Genomic DNA, 25,614 nt, shown 5'->3' on the forward strand with positions numbered 1-25,614 from the left:
GAGGTAGATCGGGAAGGGAAAGGTACATACAACAGATTGGGGAGGACTGGGGAATACATGGGTAGATGGTGATATTCAGCAAATGGAAAGAATTAAACTGGCTGCATTGGCTCATTAAAAATAAATATAAATGCCCATATTAGGGCAATATCTTTGTAAGACCAACTGAAATACCACAAAATAGTGTACAAGTTTTAGAGCTACCCAGAACTCTTCATCAAGTTAGATGAATTTTTACCATTATTATTTTAAGGAGAGCAAGGGGGGAATACTGTTGGCAGTCCAAGACTGAATCTGGTAAATTTTAAGATGAAAGACTGGGATGATCTAGCAGGCATTGAAAGGAGATGCTTGCAGGTTTCATGTAACACCACCACCTCCTGGGCTGAGACCTCAATCTCATCAAAGACAACAGCTAGCTGTTACTCATTTCTGCCACCACCCTTAGGTGAAATAGACATATATTCCTGGTAGGTAAGTAACAGAAATAAAGAGAAATTATGTAGTACTTTTATAAACAAGACTAATGAATTCCAAACATCGTTAATTTTTTCCATGGCAAGTCTACAAGGCTAGAGTGTGACCTGTCAGACCACTTAAAAAAGTTGAAGCCAGACAACTGAAGGTACCATTTGGGCTTCATTCCTAGTAACCCATGGGTTGTCACAACTGAAGCACATACCAAATCAGTTCTGGATTAAGTGACCTTTATTTGGAATGACACACAGGCTACAAACATTTATCAGTTTTATTTTTAGATGTTTCTCTCTCTTAAAAACTGAGCCTTTTAGCTTTCTTTCCAGGTATGCCCTGGAATCAAATGCAAGATCATGGGTGATGCTAGTTTTCCCTCAGCAACCCTGAAAAGAGACTTGTCTAGGAGAAGCTTAGCTTTACATCCAAATGGAAGGTGACCACTAGTTGAGTCTATACTATGTTTTCCTATTTTTGAAGGGAAAATGCTGCAATTTATTTTCATTTGGATTAACCATTTGAGGTTTGGTTGCCCTTTTGTTTGGCTTGATTATTCACATGGGTGTCACAGTGATCAGCAAAAGAAGTATAAGTGTATGCAAGGTTATATTGATACACACACTTTGTTTTTGAGACTACAGCATTAATTGTGTGCACTAGTGGAGCGAAGGAGTCAGAAGGCAATGTGTCTTTCATTCAAATGCTTCTGCAGCTGTAAATATTTCTTACTGAATCCCCTGAATGTAACCAAATGCCTTTGACATCACTCTCTGCTCCTCATTATTCCTTGAGACCTTTAAAAAATCACAACCACCAGCAATAAAGACATTATGCCAAGACTTTTCCCCAAGGGTAAATTGAATAAAAATTCTCAGGAGCCTATAAATCTATTTGAAGGAGTTAACCTAATCAGTTGGATGCCTGTCAAACCACAAGGAAAAGTGATAAGTAAATCAGTAATTCTATGAAATATGGACTTTTACTTATCTGGCTTGACCTTTCTCCCTGCTCTTTGGCCTTTCTGTCCTTCAAACCTCCAAGCAGTTGTGTATAAAAGTTAATGTGTAGCAAACAGCTACTTGGTAAACTGGTGATGTTTGCAAGAAGGAATGGTTGGTGTTTCGCCTGCTGATTAGTTTCTTATCAGAGCAGACTATGTGTGTGCATGTGTATACACACAGAGACACAAGCACTCATCCACCCACTGTGTTGAGTTCTTTTTGTGCTTGATATATCTTTTAAATTGTTTCAACACATCATTGTAAGACACATGATCCTGTGATGGAGACAGCAGATGCTCAGATTCTCCAGATAGTTGACTAAATGAGCCACAGATTGTGGTTATTGCCTCTTGCTCCTATCTTAACACCACATCTCTCTCCACTGCTTGTCACCCACACCTACATGGATTCTGACTTCTCTGGTGTATCTATACCCTTTGAAGTGTTTTTGATTGTTGGAAACGCTTCAAACCAACTTCTGCACACTAATGGTGTCCAGCAAGCTTCCTTCTGCGCACGTACCTCTCCTGTACGTTCTCCTTGCTTGCTTCACCTGTGCTATCAGCAGAGTTATCTTCTTATCTTCTCTCACGCAGCGGGGTGTGTGCATTGCCAGCAATTACAGAAAAACAAAGTCCGGCTTCTTTCTAATCTAGAAGCTTTATTTTACAAGACATAAATCTACATTCCTGGAGTGATGCAAGCCATGTTGGTGGCTTCTCCCTTCTCCATTTTCCGGACACAGGATACAGAAAAACAAGTATCACATTACAAAGTACACAGTACACAGAGCATCCAGTGACGCTCTTCCTCCTGTGGGTGGGAAAATCTGGTTGAGCTTGTTAACTCTAAAAGCTCCAAACCTCTACACCCTTTAAGTCAGAGATGCAGTATCTGTGATCCTCCATATGTTGTTGGATTACATATCCCATAATCCCTGACTATTGATCATTCAGGCTAGGGTTGATGGCAGTAGAAGTCTAACCACATCTGAAGGGCTAGAGCTTCTCCATCCTTGCATTACATGCTATTGTAAAGTACTGTGAGGGACTGGACTAGATGACCATTGTGACGCCTTCCAAATCTACAATTCTGTGCAGAATAAAATGGCTTAGAAAATCACTAAAAGTACTGCATGTAACCTAGGAGTGGGGGAGAAATTTGATTCGGGTCACTTTTAAAGACAAGCCTACCTAACTTGCACTTTCCAAATCAATATGCAAACCAAAGTACAGCTATCCTTCTTCCCCAAATTTTGCAGCGCAGTTCTCAAGCCAAGTGAGATGTTCGAAATGCGTATACTGGCAAAAAGTGTGCAAAAATATGTGCATATATTTGTAAAAATAACATAAAAAAGGGTTTTGTGCTAGGGAAGATGGCTTTGCAAAATTGTGTCAGGTTGTGTGGCACACACACAAAATACATTAGGAGAAATTTACACAAAAATGTTAATGCATTTCCATGAGATTTTTAAAAAGCAATTAGCAAAATGGTGCTAACATGTGGAGAACTAAGCTTAAGATTGGAAATACAAAAAATTGAGAGAATCTGAAAAAGACAGATTCACCCATCCCACAGCCACAGCGGTGATATCTGTATTCCCAACCACCACCATTGTGGAAGTACTAACAACTAGAGAAAGCTTTACCTGTGAGTGGGATCTTTCCAAGTTGGTGTCTGTGGTGTTCTGAAATGGAAGTGCTCCAATACCCCAAAGCTCTTGGTGCCCTGACCCATGGAAAGTGTTAGAGTGTATCTGTTCTCTCATTCCTGGTATCTCCATGTGACTTTCAGGAAATTTGACCATAAGCTCAATAAAGTGTTTTGTGTAACCTTGTTTTTGATCACAAACTGTTTACTATGTCTTCTTCACCCTGTACGTATGTTGCATCTTTAAAAGCTAACCTTACCAATATCTCCATTTCAAGTAAGCACAGAAAGAGAACTCATTATTGGGACGACTTTTGTGTGTGAACAGATCTATTCTCTAATTGAGGTCAGTGAAGAAGAATTGTGTGCAAGTCAAAAACTTGTAATACAGCAGTCTGAGCTTAGTTGCTTTGTTCTCAGAGTCCAATACAACATAACAATATATATATATATATATAGAGAGAGAGAGAGAGAGAGAGAGTTCAGTTTTATTGCATCAAGTGCCAGCAATACAAAACAACACAACTCCAATCAAAAGACGAGCAACATTATCACAGGAGGACAAAATCCAAAAGGCCAGAGAGAAAATAGCACTAAAAGAATTTATAGTATATTATTCAATAAAGAGATTGACGTTTTCTAATAGCTAGGGTGCAAAATTTGGCAACAGCATAAGATACTGTGCTCGAAGAGTGTGTGTGTGTGTGTGTGTGTGTGTGTATTGCGTGTGTGTGTGTGTGTATTTCCAACCACCGGTCAGCACCTGCAAGGCTACAAATTGCTAGCAACAAATGGCTGAGCAAATTTTAGTTACCATAAATACAAATGGTTTTGGCACCTAGTGCAACGATGAGGCATTTCTCCATCCAAACTGTTTGCAAGCCAGTTGGTCTCCAAATTCATCAGGCATTTTAATCTTGCCTCCCATTAAAGGAAACCTCTTCCTAAATGTATATTGAAATGATTTAGCTCAATAAACCTATTTTCTAAGGTGTCTCTTATCAAATTAAAGAAGAGAGCAGTTGTCGCACGGTTAATCTGCTGTTGGAATTGATGGTGATGGAGGGTATTTATCAACATTTTAAGGCTATCTTAGCCACCCACCCAGATGGATGCTAATTTTCAGTGCCAAAAGCATGCTCTAGGAATAGATCTCTGTTCAAGCTAGCCTTGACATCCTAAAACGACTGCAATAATGATTTTTTTCTTCAAAAAAAAATTATTGTCAGTTCACTTAAATTCTTAACCAGTAGCAACAATGCTTGTTTGTATAAAGTTCAACCCATGAATATGAGTTAGAAACTGGTCCATTTGGATTTCAGACAAGGTTCTTTCTCAGTCATACCTGGAGATGCCAGGTATTGAAACTGGGACCTTCTGCATGCAAAGCAGATGCTCTACCTACAGTCCTTCCCCTTCTGGGCTTACCATTTATGAGCACCAGATTTGTCAGTGTGGCAGCTGAATGCTATTTGATATGAATCTTTGGTTTATCAGAAGGATGCTAAAAGACCCTGTATTGCTTATGTCAATCAATCAATTTTTATTGTATATAGCCAAATTCTTTACAATGGATGACAGAGAATAAAAGGAAACTTTCATCTAAAATCATACACATAATGTGTAGCAGTTTACAACATAAAAAGAAATTTACAACATTAAGACCTAAGACTGGAGTGCATACACATAGCCAGAACGTAGCCTCTTGGCTGTCAGCACAAATTTGGCTATCTGCTATGTAATATATAGATGTTTATCTGCTAGGAGTTCAACTGTCACTTCCTGTGCTGATCGACCTGGAAGCCAATTAAGAATTGACAATATAAATTTTCATCTGGGCATTGTATTCAGGGTGCAAGTCAGCAGCTAGTGTGTGATGTCCTCTACCTGATTGCATCCATGTACTGTATACTGTTTGGATCACAGAACAAGAGGCAGGTAGGATTTTAGAATGTAGGAATTTGATTGGCTCGTAGGAGCTGACTAATCCGGCTCCAGGAGGGGAGTTTGAATTAGCCCAGGGGTCTGCAACCTTTAAGACAAAAAGAGCCACTTAGACCCGTTTCCGAAGAAAAGAAAAAAACTGGGAGCCGCAAAACCATTGCGACATTTAAAACAAATATAACACTGCATTTTATTTTTAAAAATCCGATTTAAATTTGCAAAATAAAGCACAGAATTGCACCAGAGAAGCCTGTGATGTTTGTGCTGACTTGCATACAGGTGGCTGTAGTAGTTCATAGTGTTCAAACCTTTTTAGGGGAGTTCCCTGCCCCCTTAATGACAATGGCGATAGATTTTGCACATGAACACAGATCCAAGTTAGGACTCCTCTCTTCCACGCCAACAGGTGCTTTGTCAAGGCTCCCCTAACACACACTCAGGACAGAGGAAAAACTTCAACCTTTTGGGGCGTCCCGGCCTTGCTCCGGGGCGGAGAGAGACGTGCGCCCGCGAGAGCGCGGTCTGAGGCTGCGAGCGGAACCAGGAGCGAAGGAGGCAGCGGCAGGGAAACAGGCGCCGCTTCCTTGACCATTTTTAAAAAGAGGGCTTCCCCGCTCGCCCTCGCCCACCATCTGTCGCCCCTGGCCCAGCCCGCAGCTGCCTATCTCGTCGTTGCCTCGATGCAGCAGCCAGCAGCAGCTCCACGCCAGCAGCAGCGGCCACACCTCTGGAGGGAAACTGCTGCTGTCTGCTGCTGCGCCTGCGCTGGCAGAAACGAGGCACGACGCATGAGCAGAGCAGCACAGCAGCAGCGCCCTCAGCCTCAGGAGGGCGGGCCGCCAGCCAGCTAGAGGGCGGCCGCTGCCGCTGGCCAGCTGGAGAAGTGGACGGGCGTATCTGCCCCGGAGCCCCGGAGCTGCGGCAAAGGTGTAAAAGAGCCGCATGCGGATCCAGAGCCGCGGGTTGCTGACCCCTGAATTAGCCTATCAGATGTGGGTGTGGTGGGGATCACCCAGTAGCAGCCCTGGGCCAGAATTTGTGGGATACACAACCCACAAATAGGATCTGTCGGCTCAGTTATGTCTGTTATGGGGGAGTAGGGTGGTTGTTCCCCAGCCCCTCTGCCAAAGAGTCCTTACAGCTACACGAGGCTCACCCAGGGGTGGTAAGAATGAAGGCCCTTGCCAGGAGTTATATGTGTGGTGGGTGGGAATTGATGGGTATAATGCTGTCATTGCTACTAGGAGTCCTGGCCAGATTCCCTGAGGGCCCCGGTCCAGCCCTGGGAGCCCACCAGAGCTCCATGATCCTGCCTGCATGTGGATTTTGCAGGGCACTTCCAGGGGAAAATATTTTTCATAGCAGTGGATTCCTATACCAAATGGCTGGAGATTGTCCTGGTACTGTCCACTTCTACAGCCATGGCTATCTGGATATTACAGAGGCTGTTCATGACCCATGAGCTCCCTGAAACTCTCGTCTTGGATAACACGACCGCATTCACATCAGAGAAGTTCCAGACATTTACAATGTTAAATGCTATCCACCATGTTTGCTTGTGACATTCCACCCCACCACTAATGGCCAAGCAGAGCCCATGGTAAGGACCACTGAGGACGCCCTCCACTGTATAAAGCAAGGGGACTGGGAGTAACACCTCACCGCATTCCTTCTAGCCTAGCATAGCACCCCCAGTATAACAACCGGTCGGAGCCCGGTAGAGTTACTCATCGGCTGGCACCTCGTAACAAGATTGGACCACCTTCACCCCAACAGAGCTCAGGCCATGGCCATGGCGGGAGAAATCAGGGATCCCCAGATTTTTAGGGTCCAGGACCCAGTGTATGTGAAGAACTTCAGGGCAGGCCTGGCATGGGTACCCACCATAGCCACTTGGTTGACCAGCCCTATGTCGTATGAGGTGCTAACGGGGGGGGGGGGCAAGGCTGGCACCATCACTGCGATCAGCTATGGCGATGGTTCCTGGGGGGAAGCCAGGAGGTGGGCCAGGGGCACCAAGGGGATATCAGGGTGGGGAGGCCCACAGGACAGGATGAGGGGCCAGTAAATATAGAAGAGGCAGGGCCAGGATATATATAAGGGATCCCCGGGGTTGAGCGACCACAGGACCCAGAGCCGCTACCAAGTGAGCTCGCTGGGTTATATCAAATGGCCCCATCGCAGCCAGTATCCCTGGAACACAGACCAGAACCAGAATCCCCGACCGAGGAACAATCCAGGCCGTAACGCATACATAGGCAGCTGGCATATCTTAAGGACGACAAATGTTAACCTCCCGGGTGTAATTGGAAAATAGAGGGGAGGGGTGTTATGTCTGGAGCTTGGATCACAGAACAATAGGCAAGTAGGATTTTAGAAAGTAGGAATTTGATTGGCCCATAGGAGCTGTCCAATCTGGCTCCAGGAGGGGAGTTTGAATTAGCCTATCAGGTGTGACTGTTGGTGTCAATAAAGTATATCTAGCCTGGGATCTGGGCAAGGCACACCGACTCACTCCCACAGGATGATTGGCTGTTTTTACTATGAGTTGAAAGAAACACAAGAAAAAAGGATGGCTCTCCACTGAGTTTATTTCATATACATTCCCTGTATGGGGAATTCCCCGGTATCTCCCCTCTAAATATGCCGAGGGCATCTGTTGAAATCTTAGTTCTACAGAGGCCCTGTGTAGTTGTAGGGAGGTCAGAGTCTCAAGGTAACAGGGTAATTGGTCTTAATTTGAGGGTACCAAGTAAAGCAGTGGGCAGCAATGATGGATGCTCTGTCTTGGTTGGCATCCTGATCAAAAATCCAATTTCTAAGGTCATGTGGCCTAAACTTATTTTGGCACTTTTGTACCCAGCCCCCTGTCCTTAGTTACTCTAACCAGCAGAGCTTAGTAAGAGTATGATCCTCAAAGGCATTTAGCCTGTGCCAATAGGCTTTAACATCACATCTCTTTTTGTCCACCAACCCACCAAAAACTATTAGTTAAACATGCAAAAAGTTCTGAGAGGAAGTTACAAATACTATCCAGTTTGTGAAAATAGTTTGCTGCATCAGAAAATTGCTCCACTATAACTATTAGTATTTTAGTTCAGTAAGGGGGGAAAAAGATGAGAAAATGGACAAGATTCAGGATTAGACCAGAAATGCAACAGGGAATGAATTGCATATAGAATTTTGAAATATAAAAATCAAAATGGTTTCATTAAAGGAAACTACTCAGAAGTTTCTTGCAGGAATTGAGATTAAGAAGTAATCCATGCTTTAAAAGTAGCACATTGTAACTTCTTGTTTTAGTAGCTTATTAAAGCATTTTCCTCTGCTTTACTTCCATCTGGATATTTTGCAGTCATGCAGGCTTTAAGGAATAAACGAAGAAACGTGGGGAGTGGGGGGGGGAGAAAGAACACTGTGCCTTTATGATGAAATATCTCACTTCCCCTTATTTTATGCAAAGAAATCATATACTTGGAAAGAAAACAGACCATCTTGAAACAATACAATTCTGTAATTTCAATTTTCAATCGCCAGATAAATCTTAGGGGAAGAGCACATCTTTGTACCCTGGAGGCCACAAGTTCTTTTTTCCAATAATTTATTATTATTTTTCCTCCTTAAACAACAACATTTTCAACCTTACAATATCAAACATAAAAACTTTCTGCTCTGCTGAGCATTCAACTTCCCCCCTTCCCTTCAACAGGTATTCCATTTACAAATCCAATCGCACAGTTTAAATTTTTAACTCTATTGTCCACATAGATTTATTTCAATCCTGCTAGTGTCTTCAAATTTTTACAATTATCATTCAAATATGCCATAAATTTACTCCAGTCCCTTTGGAATTTCTGATCGTCCTGATCTCGAATCCTGCAAGTCAGTTTGGCCAATTCTGCAAAGCCCATCATCTTTGTATGCCACTCAGCAATAGTAGGTATTTCTTGTAATTTCCACTTTGGGGCCAATAAAGTTCTCGCAGCAACTGTGGTGTAAATAAACAATCTTTGATCTACCTTCGCGATCTCATTTCCCATCAAACCTAGCAAAAAATGCTTCCAGTCTAAACATCTTATTTAATTCATTGTAGATCAGTTCTTTCAGATAGAGTTCTGTCAGGAGAACAAGCTGGTCATCACAAACACTCTTTTCCAACAACACAAGAGACGACTCTACACATGGACATCACCAGATGGGCGACATCGAAATCAGATTGATTATATTCTCTGCAGCCAAAGATGGAGAAGCTCTATACACTCAGCAAAAACAAGACCTGGAGCTGACTGTGGCTCTGATCATCAGCTTCTTATAGCAAAATTCCAGCTTAAACTGAAGAAAGTAGGAAAAACCACTGGGCCAGTAAGATACAATCTAAATCAAATTCCTTATGAATACACAGTTGAAGTGAAAAACAGGTTTAAGGACTTAGATTTGGTGGATAGAGTGCCTGAAGAACTGTGGATGGAGGCTCGTAACATTATACAGGAGGCAGCAACGAAAACCATCCCAATGAAAAAGAAATGCAAGAAAGCAAAGTGGCTGTCCAATGAGGCCTTAAAAATAGCGGAGGAGAGAAGGCAAGCAAAATGCGAGGGAGATAGTGAAAGATACAGGAAATTGAATGCAGATTTCCAAAGAATAGCAAGGAGAGACAAGAGGGCCTTTCTAAACGAGCAATGCAAAGAAATAGAGGAAAATAACAGAATGGGAAAAACCAGAGATCTGTTCAAGAAAATTGGAGATATGAAAGGAACATTTCGTACAAAGATTACCACAATTAAGGACAAAAGTGGAAAGGACCTAACAGAAGCAGAAGACATCAAGAAGAGGTGGCAAGAATACACAGAGGAACTATACCAGAAAGATATAGAGGTCTCATACACCCCAGGTAGTGTGGTTGCTGACCTTGAGCCAGACATCCTGGAGAGTGAAGTCAAATGGGCCTTAGAAAGCCTCGCTAACAACAAGGCCAGTGGAAGTGATGATATTCCAGCTGAACTATTTAAAATCCTAAAAGATGATGCTGTTAAGGTGCTACACTCAATATGCCAACAAGTTTGGAAAACTCAGCAGTGGCCAGAGGATTGGAGAAGATCAGTTTACATCCCAATCCCAAAGAAGGGCAGTGCCAAAGAATGCTCTAACTACCGCACAATTGCACTCATTTCACACGCTAGCAAGGTTATGCTTAAAATTCTACAAGGCAGGCTTAAGCAGTACATGGACCGAGAACTCCCAGAAGTGCAAGCTGGATTTCGAAGGGGCAGAGGAACCAGAGACCAAATTGCAAACATGCGCTGGATTATGGAGAAAGCTAGAGAGTTCCAGAAAAACATCTACTTCTGCTTCATTGATTATGCAAAAGCATTTGACTGTGTCGACCACAGCAAACTATGGAAAGTTCTTAAAGAAATGGGAGTGCCGGATCACCTCATCTGTCTCCTGAGAAATCTCTATTTGGGACAAGAAGCTACAGTTAGAACTGGATATGGAATAACTGATTGGTTCAAAATTGGGAAAGGAGTACGACAAGGCTGTATATTGTCTCCCGGCTTATTTAACTTATATGCAGAATTCATCATGCGAAAGGCTGGGCTGGATGAATCCCAAACCGGAATTAAGATTGCCGGAAAAAATATCAACAACCTCAGATATGCTGATGATACAACCTTGATGGCAGAAAGTGAGGAGGAATTGAAGAACCTTTTAATGAGGGTAAAAGAGGAGAGCGCAAAATATGGTCTGAAGCTCAACATCAAAAAAACTAAGATCATGGCCACTGGTCCCATCACCTCCTGGCAAATAGAAGGGGAAGAAATGGAGGCAGTGAGAGATTTCACTTTCTTGGGTTCCATGATCACTGCAGATGGTGACAGCAGTCACGAAATTAGAAGACGCCTGCTTCTTGGGAGAAAAGCAATGACAAACCTAGACAGCATCTTAAAAAGCAAAGACATCACCTTGCCAACAAAGGTCCGTATAGTTAAAGCTATGGTTTTCCCAGTAGTAATGTACGGAAGTGAGAGCTGGACCATCAAGAAGGCTGATCGCCGAAGAATTGATGCTTTTGAATTATGGTGCTGGAGGAGACTCTTGAGAGTCCCATGGACTGCAAGAAGATCAAACCTATCCATTCTCAAGGAAATCGGCCCTGAGTGCTCACTAGAAGGACAGATCCTGAAGTTGAGGCTCCAGTACTTTGGCCACCTCATGAGAAGAGAAGACTCCCTGGAAAAGACCCTGATGTTGGGAAAGATGGAGGGCACAAGGAGAAGGGGACGACAAAGGATGAGATGGTTGGACAGTATTCTCGAAGCTACTAACATGAGTTTGGCCAAACTGCGGGAGGCAGTGAAGGATAGGCGTGCCTGGCGTGCTCTGGTCCAAGGGGTCACGAAGAGTCGGACACGACTGAACGACTGAACAACAACAACAACAACAGATCATTTCCCAAAATACTTTTACTTTATCACACTCCACCACATATGGTAAAAATCACTGTCTGATTCTTTACATTTCCAGCATGTTTTGTCTCTCATTCTGTACATGGAGGCCACAGGTTCAAACATAGTTTGCTTGCTTGCTTTTAGATAAGAAGGCAGCTGATGAGGAAGTCCTTTCCCTGGGACTCTGGATAGTTCATTTCAGTTAGAATCGACAATGCTGGGTTAGATGAACAACTTGGGTGGCTTTAAAAGTGGATTAGACTAATTAATAGAATATAAGGTTATCAAGGCCATCTAGCCATGTTCTACCTCCATTGTTGGATGAAGCATGCCAGTTGCTGGGACTCACATGTGGGGGAGAGACCTCTTGCAGTTAGGTCCTGCTTTTAAGCTTTCCATGGGCAATCTGGTTGGCCATTATGAGACTAGCATGCTAGACAAGATGGTCATTTTCTTTGATCCAGCCTTTGGTTTGTTCATACATTCTTATGTAGTCTCACCTGGTATTAGACAATTTACTGTGTTCATAGGATGTAGCTGACACACCTTGTAACTATTATTATTTTCAGTTTATTCATCACAATCGCTTTAGTCCCACTTCCTACAAATAATTTCTTGAGTTGTCCTAGCTCATCCTCATGAAAATCCTCGAAGATAAGTAAGATTCCAACAAGACTGTGTCCAAAGTGACACAATGAGCATCATGGAAAAACAGTGATTTGAAGGCAGGTCATCCATTGCCTCATATATCATACTGCCTTTCTCAGGTGTTCTCCCTTTTCATCTGCAGTTGCTGAACTATAGTAATTAATATACACAGTGAAATCACATGAACACTATTTTATGATTCGGTGATTCTCAACAAGGACCTCACATTGCATGTGTGGGTGTTTTTGTGTGGGTGTTCAGAGACAAATGCCTTCATACATTAAATGAATGTGCAGTGTAACATTCCAGAACAAGATCTAGTTCCCAATAAGCCCAAAGTATCTGTAGTGGCTGGTGAATATTGCTGCAGAAGCCAGGGAGACCAACAATAGTTGAAAAATGTGCCAAAGACAGGCAGAATCAACTCACACTAAAATTCTGATGAATTTTTATGGGGTGTTTTTTTTTTAAAGAAATTGCAAAGTAATATGGAAATGTGGAGAATTTAATTTAAGACTGGAAAAATGAGAAACTGAAATTGACAGATTCAGTCATGCTTACTACCAAATTTAAAACTTAAACTTTGCTGCACTAGGTTCAGCTCTGGCTTTTCTCTGCTCCTTACCATGAAAATCATATATTTCACATTAGCTTTAGTATGCTGGCAAGAGCAGGATGGGTCCACATATCGCTGTGGTGCTTCCAGAATTTACAGCCCACTTCAACCAGGAAAAAGACTTGCCTGAGGAATCTTAAGCAGTGAGTTAGGTTTCATGGTCTTTAGTGAATCTTCTGGTAAACACTGGTACACACTGCTGTAAAATGAAATTGTTTTCCATCATCCTTTTTTATATCTCTCAACTATGTGTCAAAGGACAGAAGAACACACACACACACACACACACACACACACACACAATGGACTATTTTTTATGATAGGCATTGTGGCGATCACACAGGGTCCCCGGTCGTTTAACGGACTATTGATCCCTGTGCCACCACAGTCCCGCTGTCCCGCTGCCACCAACCAGGATCCCCTCCCTGGTAATCACTGAGTCCAGACAGGTTGTTTAAAATTTGACCAAAAAGAATAAGTTTATTTTTCACACAGTAACAAGCTTATGGTTTCGAATACAGTGCTTTGCTTACGTTCTTAGATAATATCTTGTCAATATCTCTTTGCTAGTTCCAATAACTAACCCTAATGCCTCCTGTTTATTACTCACTCTGCTCTAGCTCTGCTCATTGGTTCTATCTCCCTCTCTCTATCCCTCTCTAACTCTGACTCAACTCAACTGCCTAACTTCTAACCTCTAACTGCCTTTTTCTATCCTCTCTAACTGCCATCCTTCCACACTCTAATTGCCTGGAGAGCTCCCATTGGTCAAGCTCCTCCCTGCCAAGTTAACCCTTAGAGAACCTTTAGGGGTGAAACGCCACAGGCATAACAAATGGCAGGCAAGGAACCCATTTTCTTCCTCTGTAGCCTAATAATGCATCACTTCTTGATCAGACGTAAGGTCCACCCAGTCTAGCTTTTTGCTTGCCATGATGATCACTGACCAGCCAGATTCTTCTCAGAAGCCCATGAGAAATACAAAGACTGCAGCAGCAGCACACACCCCTTGATGTTTCTCTGTTATTTTGAGGAACGAGTGCTTGAAGAATCCAATTTTTGTGAATCCCAATTGGGATAAAAACCAATGTCAGGTCACTCTTCTCCATTCAAAGTTTACCTATATGCCACCACTGTTTTCCAATGTGTGCCCAGCTGTCAACCTTCCTATTCTGATTGGCCTCACAACTCTAAAGGTGGCACATGGTTAGCTCAGAGCAGATCACAGTCATACTGTTTGCTATGAGGTTTTTAATGAAAATGGAAGCAGCCACCTGCAGCACTGACCTCCCCTGATTGTTAGCATGCTGGAGCTTGCCACATTTACTGCCATCTTTCTGGGGGCATGTGGAAGCCCTTAGTTATGAGAGACCTAGACCTCAACCTGGTAGTCCAAACTTTGTGATACCGCTGATTCTGATATGAACTGACCTGATATGCCCCTTGCAGACCAATGGAAAGAACACAATATAATTTTCCTTCAGATTTTATACTTCTCTGGGTTGTGTAATGCAGTTCTCAACTCAGCTGAATTGAGAGTGTTCCATTCTTCAGGGACCTTGGTGTCTGTTTTGTCCTCCCCTCAATGTTCACACTGCTGTTTATGGCCCTCTAAAGATTCCCTCTCTCTATATACAGTTCTCTGCTGTTAATGCTGTTGCTTCTCCTCTGCTTGGGGAATAAGTAGTTTGTTGATTCTGACATGAACGGAGACCTGATCCTAGACCAGTGTTCTGATCAGAATTTTGTTAACCTTCACACTTCCCTGAATTTTGTACGGCACTTTTTGGCTTAAAAAAAAGTATTTAAAATATTTGGGGGGGGGGTTAGAAAATGCTCTTCTTCTTCTTCTTCTTCTTCTTCTTCTTCTTCTTCTTCTTCTTCACCATTTCTGGTAAATGTAAAACAGCATTAATCTTCAGAACTCACTGTCACAGGAGGCAGTGATGGTGACCAACCTGAATAGTTTGAAGATAAGATTAGGCAAATTCTAAAGGGTAAGGCTATCCACAGTCAGAGTACGTAATGCTTTGGAATTTCAGTTGCTTGAAACTCCAGGGCTGGTGAGGGACTGCTCTTGTGCTTGGATCTTGCTTTTAGGCTCCCCACAGGCATCTGGTTGACCACTGTGATAACAGGATGCTGGACTAAATGGGCCTCTAACCTCACCCAGCAGAGAAATACAATATGTGGATCCAAGCAGTATGGCGATCAAAGGAAAGGAGCAAAGCTTCTAGGGGGGGAAAGGGGTGCCAAGTGCTTCAACTGTTCCCTCCACTCTTTCTTCCCACCACTGGTGGAAGAGGGGGGCGGGGGGAGCAACATGATCCCGGTAGGGTGCCATCGTGGCTGCCCCCCTGCGCTGGGCACCACACCCCTACAGGCGGTGTGGCACGCCCCCAGAACACGCGCCAGCCACACCCCCACCTGCTGTCCACCCCCAGTGCTGGAGCATGAAGCTCCGTCACTGCTCCCCCAGCCCCTAGCACTTTATTTACTAGGTTATTCAGTCTGTTAAGATTTCAGGACACCACCACCACACAATTGGGGAGGGGGGATTTCCCCGACCTTACATGAGAGCTGTGCAGTTTAACTTACATTCAATAATTGTGTTTAGAGGTACCCAAGGTGATTTGGTTAATCTCCACACTAGCTATCCAAATGCTCATTGGCCTTACACAAAGAACTTTTAATTTGGACTGGGGAGCTTGGGGGAATCCGTTTTATTAGCTAGCTCTCTCTTTCTTTTATTAGATCTTTCCAATATTGAAAATAGAGTCAGCTTAATTGCAATCAATAAGGATAATGCACTAGGATGGGGTGGGGATGCTGTCATTGAGGCACACAGAGTATATGGGAGACCCTAAAGTGGGGGAGGGGAGAAGAGGAAAGGGAGGCAGAGAGACCCCCCCCCTCAGGGAAGTGACAGCAGAGACATCCTTGGGGAGTCTTTCCCACCTGCTCACAGGCAGCTTACTGGGCACTGGCATGGTCAATGGCTCGGAAAGGTCTAGGTAGCAGCCTGTCAATCTGCCTACTCCCAACATCCAGCATGCGGCCGCATCACAGAGATAGGAAAAGGTTAAGAGTGATTATCGGATTATCAGATGCACATTCCTGACTCCGCTTGCATAGCAAGTCTTTGTACAGAGAGCAGGTGTGTCCATAGAGACAGGAAAACGTAAAGAGCGATAATCACACACACATTTCCTGGTTCTGTTTGCAAAAACACAGACATTTTGACAAATTCTAAAAATCTTCCTGGATTGAAATTTTACCCCCAATAAAGAGGACCTGTCCAGGAAAAAGAGGCCGTATGGCAACCAGAACCCTACTGAACTTGACAGACCTTTGGTCTGATCCCTCAAAGGACTCCCATCAGCCCTAGCAATATGCCCTTGGGCTGGGGAACATATTTCATATATGACCCATCTATCCCAAAGCTTAAATTTAATTGAGATTGTACACCTGAAATGGACTAAGAAATACCTGTTTGTATCGGTTTTGTCAGTACAAGTTTTTATTTGTATGACAAAGCACATTTCATGCTAAGAACTGCATCTTTTCTCTCTCTCTTCAGGTTTTGCCAGTACAGCTGGATATCTCCTCTTCCTCCCGTTGCCCAATATATATTCAAATTGTAATGTTTAACAGAGGCCATAAAACTGACAAAGCAGAAAGCACAAGTAGTTTAAAGTGCTCCTTGGCAGCATACAAAAAGTCATGATAGTGAAAACATTACATTTACCAAGTTGGAAGCTTATGCAAAATATGTACTTAACATGCCTGAGAGCCTTTCCTGAACATCGTTTGGTGAAGTGCTATCATATCAGCAAGGCATATTGGGGGTGGGGGGGGTGGCCTTGGACATTTTTGTTTTGTTTTGTTTTTGCAGTAGAAGTTGCATCCTACTTATTGAGGGAAAGTTAGGATTTCCCTCATTTGGAAATCTTCTCATAGTTTTGGTACATGTGTGATTGTGTGCACAAGTAAAACACACTCACACAAAAGCAAATTTTGACTGTCATATCATCATACCCAGATCCTCTTGAGTGGTGTTTTACTTAGATGCAGAAGGTCAAGTGAACACCAGTCAAGTGAAATTCAGGCTTCCCATGGACATCTAGTTGGCCACTGAGAAAACAGGATGTTGCACTAGCTGAGCCATTCATCTTAATGGGATCATCTTTAGAAAGGTCCTGGTTGCGGGCAGGACCCCAAACCAATTCCACCCCCACCCTGGCATGGGCGGAGTAAAGCCTTCATTCCAGGGTGGCACCATGATCATACCAGGCCCATTGGGGTTGGACTGGATGGCCCTTGTGGTCTCTTCCAGCTCTGATTCTATTATTCTATGATTCTATATTTGAGTGGGATGATCGTGTGGAGTTTAAAAGCAGCAGCACGAAGCATGCTTAGCACCTGCTTCACGCTGCTGGACACCCGCCCACCCTCCCTGTTTTATGTGTCCTCTTTGGCCTGGCTTTGGACTTTGGTTGGTCACCTGTCTTGGGTCAGGGGGCGGGTAGTAATTCCCCCCCCCCATTTGGCAAATTGGCACTGGCCACTTGGTTTTCGCCTACCTCTTAGCAATCGTCACAACTTTGTAAGGTTTGGCGGTTAGGCATTGGCTCATTTATTTTTGGAGGAGGGGAGGTCAGCCATTGCCTGCCCCTCCATTTGATCAAGGGTATTCCGTTAAAGGAATCCAGGGCCTGGATCCAGTCCGAAGTCCGCTTGAGGGGCTAGGGCCGTGCCAGGCCTCTGGGAACACCGAGGAGAGCTGCAGGCGGGGTCTCCCGATGTGGCTCCCTCTTTGGGTGGTTTACCCTTATTGACTTCCTGCAAAGTGGGCAGGAGTTGGATATAGTCTATGCCAATGCCTAAGCCAATACCGCTCACTTTTTTGTAATTCAATAAAGTTGTGGCCAAAATTTTTGCCCAATAACCTTAAACTGAAATCCTGTGTCTGTGTGAATTTCTTTAATAATTAGGGGGTAGTTTGGGGCCTTGCCATGCAATCCAGCAGGCTTTTCTTATCTTCTGACTTTGTTAAAACCCATTTTTATTTTTATTTTATTTATTTATATAAAAAATAAAAAACCCAAAAACTAATACAATTGTTGTTGTTGTTTCAACTAGCTTTGGGATGGGGATAGGGATGGAGAAGAGCAGAGCAATCAGTCCAGGGTTGAGTCCCAGCAGACCTGCTCAAGACCGTAAGTCCACCCACAAGGCATCCAAATCTCATTTGTGTCATGAACTTGATTTTTAGCATAGGCAGGTGTCCCTAACTAGTGTTTCTTTGTTGTTTTTGTTTTAGTATTTGTCCAGTAGAGGCAGGTATTGTTAATTGTCTGGCCTTCCCCGTTACTATAAATATCCAGTTACATGTTGGTCTGCCATGGTCAAAACAAAATAATAAAAAATAAATAAAAAAAAAATTCCTTCCAGTACAAATTCCTACTGGAAGGATTTTTTTGTTTTTTATTTTGTTATAAATATCCAGTTAGTAAAACTGCCTGACAGATTTTTTAAAAATGCTATCTCCTGAACCTTCTGGTTGATGTGCTTTTTTAGAATGCTGCCTCCTAGACTTGCTGCTTGACTTTCTTTGGAATGCTACCTGTTGGTAAATAAAGGTCTGTTAAACACTTTGTATGCCATCTTTTTTGTGGTACTGCAGAGAGTGTTTGTTATCTTGTTAAGAGAATGGAAGAAAGAAGTGTTCGTTTGTTTAGAGAACAGCAAGAAGAAAGCTAGTTGAATGACAGCTAGAGGACCTTGGATACGACAGATGGAGACCTGGATGGAGAACACAGTCAGTTGCTGAGACTGGAGACAAGCCGGACAGAAGCTGTTTCTTCACAGAGGAAATGTGGATTAGAGCAAGAAGTCCCTGCTTGGAGAGCCTATTTTTGAGGAAGTGAAACCTGAGAAGTGACCAAGGAACCCTTCAACTTGTTTTTATTAGCACACACCCAGTTTGGGAGGGAGTGTGGGATGACTGAGTTTACCTAGATAAGCTATGTGGAGGGTGACTATGCCTGGTTGCCAAGGAGAAAACTGTCCCAAGAGATATCTGTTGATAGGTAAGGAAGAGCCACCATCTCTTTGTGCTACCTTTGTGACAATTTGTATCACGATCTCTTGGCTAGAATTTCTGCTTTATTAGAATTTCTGGATTCTAATCCAGCCTCTTAATCACAGAGAAGGAAAAGAAGCAGAAACTCATTCAGAAACACAAGGAGGCAATGAGAAACAAGACATGCAGGTATTTTTATGAAGACCGTGGGAGCTGCACATTTGGAGGGAACTTTTTTTTTACAAACATGTATATCCCAATGGCTGCCAAGAGGAGCCCTAGAGGCAGAAAGTGAGAACTTCAAGTAGATACTGTCAGGGACTGAACAGCAGAGGAGGAATTGTGCAGACCACCTCCCCCTCCCCCTGAATCTTCCAGAGAAGTGGAAGACAGTATAGATTTACAAGAGTGGTTTCTGGGAGGGCATAACTCAGAGGCAGAGGAGGAGAGAAGCTGGGGAAAAAATGGGAGAGGAGCAGGAAGAAGAAGCACTAGGGGAGGGACAGCTGACAGACTCAGTGTCTTTAAAAAGCATGCCTGACCACCCACCCCCCGAGCCCAATGGGCATTGGAAGTAGGAGAGCAGTGAGCTCGGAGGCAGAAGGCACAGATCAGCCACCGTAGGAATGATGTATAATGGGAGAGGCAGAGGCTGTGGGGTTTCACTCAGAGCAATGCCATTACTGCAAGAGGTAGCTTTTCTAAGCCTCTATGAATATTGAATAAAAGAGCTTGGTGAGAACTCTGCTTGTTTATCTATTCCTTGCTGCCTACCGTGGGAGGGACTGGATTACCTGACACCTGACAGATACAGAGCCTAGCAGAGAAACCAGATTTGGAAGTTCATTGAGGACAGGGAGGGGAGTGATCTCTTTGAGAATGACAAGGATGAGGTGGTGACCTTTGAGCTGGGCAAGATGCTTCCCATGTTGTTGGTGGCAGAAGGCAACAATGCCCTGGAAGATTCCAAGGATGAACGGAACTTGTTTCATGAGAAGCTGGAAGACTATGACTTTTCAGGAAGTTGCTCTTTTCCTGTGGTGTTGTGGCAGTGCCCGTTTCTTTTCCCCTTTTCTCCTAGGCAGGCCTATCCATTCCAGGTGCTGCTGGTGTAACAATAACCTTTTACCTAGGGTCTGTCTCCTTGTCTCCCTGAATCCCACCCTATCATATTTGAGGATAGGTAGGAATTTGTCCATCAGACAAATTGGCTCTGGCCTTAGGGTTTTGCCTTCCTCATAGCAATTGTCACAACTTTGGCAGCTTAGGCATTGGGTAACAACAGAGGGCAGGTTATAGTTTTTGCTTCTTCCTCCAGGAGTAGGGTATCCTTTTAAAGGGATCTTGGAGGAGTAGCTTCTGTCCATATCCCCAGGCAGGGGCTTGGGCTCAAGTGAACAATATTTTTATAGTCTTATATTTCAGACTTCTGTTGTTATTTTGATTAGAGGGATAAGCAAAAGAGAATATCTAGTCTGCAAAAGACATCCTGGATAATTATAGAAAGCTATAATAAATGAAATGGAAAAAAAATGTAGTAATATACATTAGTACAGCAGGAAAATAATTTTAGATGGTGCTCTATGTTAACCTCACAATGGATCTTCTATCACCTGACAATCACACATGCCATCACTGAAAACAAAGGCCATTTAATTTTATTTTTGTCATTTCCCCTTCTCCTCAATTTAAAGAAATTGATTTTGAAAATAAAGTTTTAAAACGTTAAAAAAGGTATGGATGAAGCCAATTGGGGCCATTCAGGGACATGAATGCAAAGTTAGGAGCAGATGGGCTGATATTGCTAAGAGCCTGCAATCTTTGCCATAGTATTCATGAAAGAACCTGAAGGTCATCTCCTTAAGAACAGGACAAGAGAGAGAACAGGAGAACTCTTTTCTCTCCCTCTCTCTCTTTTTCTGGGAGATGAAATGCTTAGACTTTCTGATTACACAAGGAGCCTGCCTGGTAGTTTTACAATATAACCTATTAGAAGCCTGTCATTGTCAGAGATCAGGATGAGCTGAACCTTCACTATTATTTGGAAGAAGAGCAATGAGAAGATCATTTATTGCAGTGTTTGTGAAGAGTCCCCCCCCCCCAATGTACATTGCGAATTTATCAGAGGACTAGCAGGACATTAATGTGAAGGGACAGTTTCTTCTGGGTAAAGAGGGCTTGTATGCAGAACGAGGGAATTTTCAGATATAAAAAAGAGAGCAGAATTAGAGAAACAAATGAAATGAAAATCATTAGCATTTATGGAAGTCAGGTTTGGGGAGTTACTTCTTCCAAAATTAAATGAGAACTGGGGGAAGGGAACGGGACAAAGTTGACTTCATGTCTGCTTTGTTAAAAAAGGATTTGATGCTCCATTGAGGAACATTTGAGGCTTTTTAGCTTAGGAGAAAAGGAGCAAGTAAAAGGCGACATGACACAGAAAATGCATAGGGAGAGGTTCCCCCTCCCTTTCTATATATGCTGGAATCCTGATGAAACTAAATTTAAGATGGTTCAGGACTGACAGAAGAGTAGTGCTTCTTCATGCAGTGCAGTTTATTTAATTAATTTATGGAGAATAAGACTATCCATGTCTAATGGTAATAATAACTATGCTCTCCCTCTAATATAAGAAGCTATAACCCCCTTATATCAGTCGCTGGGAAACAACGACTAGAGAAAGTTAGTTGACTTTGTAACTTATAAAGTAGCACTATATGCGTTAGCAGCTAAGAAGATCAGGAGAAAATAACTAGATAAAATAGTGGTCAATTGCAAAGGCAATTCGGACATTTAAGCTGGCCCATTCTATCTGAGAACCCCCTGCTATTCTATCATATGCAACAAACAATTTCTAGGAGACATGACCGTGGTTTATTGTATTTGCAGTGCCTGATGTTTTTTATGGTTTTTGTGGTTTTTGTTGTTTTTCTTTGTGTTTTCTTTGTGAATGATGCCATGGCCTTTGGCTAGTGCAATGAAGTTTATGATGTTCCTGATAGAGAAGGGTAGAGCATTCATGCCCTGCTTGGATAAAGGCTCTAGTTCTGCATCTGAGCACCTGCCTTCCATGTAGAAGATTCCAGGTTCAATATGTTGCTGGCTGGAACTCACATATATTTGACGAGCGATGAAAACGAATACAGTGGAACCTCGGTTTTCGAATGCAATCCATTCCGGAAGACCGTTCGACTTCCAAGATGTTCGAAAACTAAGGATTAATGGGCGGTCGGCAAACTTCATTGAATAAAATGGAGAAACACACCTCGGAATCCGTTTGACTTCCAAGGCCCGTTCGAAAATGGAAGCAATTACTTCTGCGTTTTCAGCATTTGGGTTCCAAATCTTTCGGCTTCTGAGACGCTCAAAAACCAAGGTTCCACTGTAAACACAAATCCCAAATTCACAATTTAGCAGTGAAATACTTTATCAAAATGATAAGGAGGTGGGATCAGTCTCAGAGGCTCTCTTAAATAAAACTGAATTTATTTGGGGTTGAAAAACTGAGGGCTCATCCACACTTCCATTTGGTCCATGACTTCCAGGTCACTGCTGCCAATTCAGCAGTAAACAGTGGGGGGTTTTCTGGGGAAAGTGGCGGGACCGAAGAAAAACCTCTCGGATCTGCACGTAGAAGTCCCAGACCAAGTGGAAAACTCTTATCAAACCTTTATTAGGCATTTACAAGTAAAATCGCGAGAGAAAGAATCACATACAGGAACGTTAAAATATATATACACAAAGAAACAACAATTAAAGTCATAGGCTGATTTTATGTGTGTATATGTAAAATCTAGAATTTCCCCCTGTTAAAGTACTCCTTTGAAGCATTGCTGCCAAGAACTCAGCTACCCCCACAGTCACCCCTTGGTCAATGTCAGAGAGACAGAATCCAACACTTAAGTGGAAAACATATCATGAGAAACAGAAGTGTGGGTGAGCCCTAACAGGCAGAATTTTCCCCAGGAAGGAACTTCAGAATACTGATGATGCTACTAAAAAGGACTTGTGCTTAGGATCTTCACCACCAAGTTTATTTATTTTAATATTTTTTGCACTCCACGCTTGTCATAAAAAGGACCTTTCAAAGTGCCTTCCAAATAATGAGAGAGAAACCTACCTTCAAGTAAGGAAGGACTTGACTTAATTTCTTAATTTCAATGGGTTTACCTTAAGAAGCACTTAGTTGGATTCAACCTACGGTAATTAAAATGATAAAGTATCGGTCCTTTGAAATAGAAGCCATCTGGATGAGCTTTAAGGATCAAGGTTTCCTTCTATCCGACTTGACTTTCCAAAGCCTGCAAATGCAGCTCCACGGTGGTGGCTCTGTCTGTTAGCTTTCTTGTTGAGATTTCATCTCTCCATAATGTCTTCAACTAACAGCCTGCAATTGTGACGGGCGAGATTAAATTTTTTTTCCTTCTTCTTCCCCAGTTAAGAGACTGAACAGAATGCTTGTGGTACTATGTGTGACCAATTGCAATGACAGGGCTGTGTAGATGGCGGCTCATGATGCAGAATGAAAACCACATCCACAGAGTGTGATAAAGAATGCTGGTATATAGAGGCCTTGGCAGCAATTTGTTTTGGGGATGTAGTGTAAAAGGCCCTATATTAGACACTACATCCAGCCTTCTGTATCATGGGGAGGGCCCCTTAGATAAATAGTGAACTTCATTCTTTTTACACCTTCATGCAAATAGCCTCTCAAATATACTTACTCTATTTGTGAGCAGAGTTAGGTGTGGTTTTGGTGTGTGTGCAGGGGGGGGGGGTCATTCCACAAAACTGCTCCAGAAAACACACCCTAACAGGAGGTACTGCTGGTTGTTGTTCAGTCGTTCAGTCGTGTCCAACTCTTCGTGACCCCATGGACCAGAGCACGCCAGGCACGCCTATCCTTCACTGCCTCTTGCAGTTTGGCCAAACTCATGTTAGAGAATACTGTCCAACCATCTCATCCTTTGTCGCCCCCGTCTCCTTGTGCCCTTCATCTTTCCCAACACCAGGGTCTTTTCCAGGGAGTCTTCTCTTCTCATGAGGTGGCCAAAGTACTGGAGCCTCAACTTCAGGGTCTGTCCTTCCAGTGAGCACTCAGGGCTGATTTTTTAAAGAATGGATAGGTTTGATCTTCTTGCAGTCCATGGGACTCTCAAGAGTCTCCTCCAGCACCATAATTCAAAAGCATAATTCAAAACTGCTGGTACAAGTAGCTAAAGCAACAATTGGACTGCAGCCTAGCTACCATTTTGCGTTATCCATTATTCACCGGATCAAAACATTATTGTAGAGGTGCAGTGGGTACAATGTTCAGCCTGAGGGACACATTCCCTTCTAGACAACATTCCAAGGACCACATGCTGGTGGTGGTTGGGGCCAGAAGCAAAAGTGGGCAGAGCAACCAATGCCAGCCCTGTGCTAGCGTGGAACAGCCTGGTGCCCTTGCTCTGGGCCTTGGAGGGCTAAACAAGTAGGATTGGCTGAAGGCTGCAGGGGTCTTGTCCTCTGCATGCTCTTCAGCTGTCCAATTGAATGAATTTAATTTAATTCCCATGCATGCTTGGGAATAGTTTAATACTACAATTTTCATGGGATACTACAATTCTCATGCATATGTAGGGCCACTTGTACCTTTAGACGGTCACGAGGCTGCTCTTGCTTAACAGCGTAATCCCGCCCACCACCCTACTTCCCAAGAGTATCTTTGCTTTGGGAATATGGCCTGGCAGAGAGGGAACAAGTTCCTGATTTGGTTCTGGGTCTAAGACTTGGCTAGAACCAGTGCACAGCCCTGATGTAATTCAGGCATAGGACAAATGTAAGACTAAAGAGCCAGGCTGAAATATATATATATATAGGGAAGTTCAGAACTCAGTATCAGTTCTGGCAAAGCTGAGGAGCAGGAAGTGATTCAACAACACCAGGGATGAAATAAGGGAGGAACAAGATAAAATGCTTAATCTATGAACTTCACATAGAAAGTGCTTTCTTGTATGCTGGCAAACAAGGGAGTTGAATACTGGAGAAGGGCTGTGGCCAATCAAATAGGAAAGGCATGGAGTTAGGCAGGCAGGTGTCTGGTGAAGCTGTTTGGGATGTTGGAGGGCTGTGATTTTCAAGAGCAAGCAATAGCTCTAACTTATCCCTGGAAGTGTTTTAGTTTGAACGTCCCGTGGCTGGAGATCTTGGCACAGATAATTGGCATGAGACTCACTGTCTCCACCACACCACATTTAGGTAATATCCGTTGCATCGCTTGCATGTCAAAATGCATCCTTTATACTGCAATTCCTAAGCAACTAAAACACTTTTAGGACTACTCAAGAGAGCATTGGCTAGGTTTTACTCATCTGATTTTCTAAAATGAACTCCAGTAAAGCAGTTTCAAGCAGGTAACAGAAGGTGCTTTCTAAATGAAAACACAAAAGAAAGCAAGTAATTACAATGTAAAACTTCAATGTTTCCGAGGTAAGGATGAATACCTATACATATTCAATTGGTGACTGAGTGCGCAGTTACAGAAAGTGCCCAGTAGGTGCCAGCCTAAGCTAATTGAGCTGTGCAGAAATTTTTATCAAACCCATTGAAGTCCAGTGTGTGTGGGTGTGTGGCGGGGAAAATGAATCAAAGAATAAAGAAAAGGTGTAGATGGCATTTAACTGAAGTATTAGTAGCACCTGCTTCTCCAGACTTCTTTACAAGAGAAGCGTAGAGATCTAAAAGGCAAGAAACAAAAGGAGAATT

This window comes from Lacerta agilis, chromosome Z, assembly GCF_009819535.1.
Source record: "Lacerta agilis isolate rLacAgi1 chromosome Z, rLacAgi1.pri, whole genome shotgun sequence".
Lineage (NCBI taxonomy): Eukaryota > Metazoa > Chordata > Lepidosauria > Squamata > Lacertidae > Lacerta > Lacerta agilis.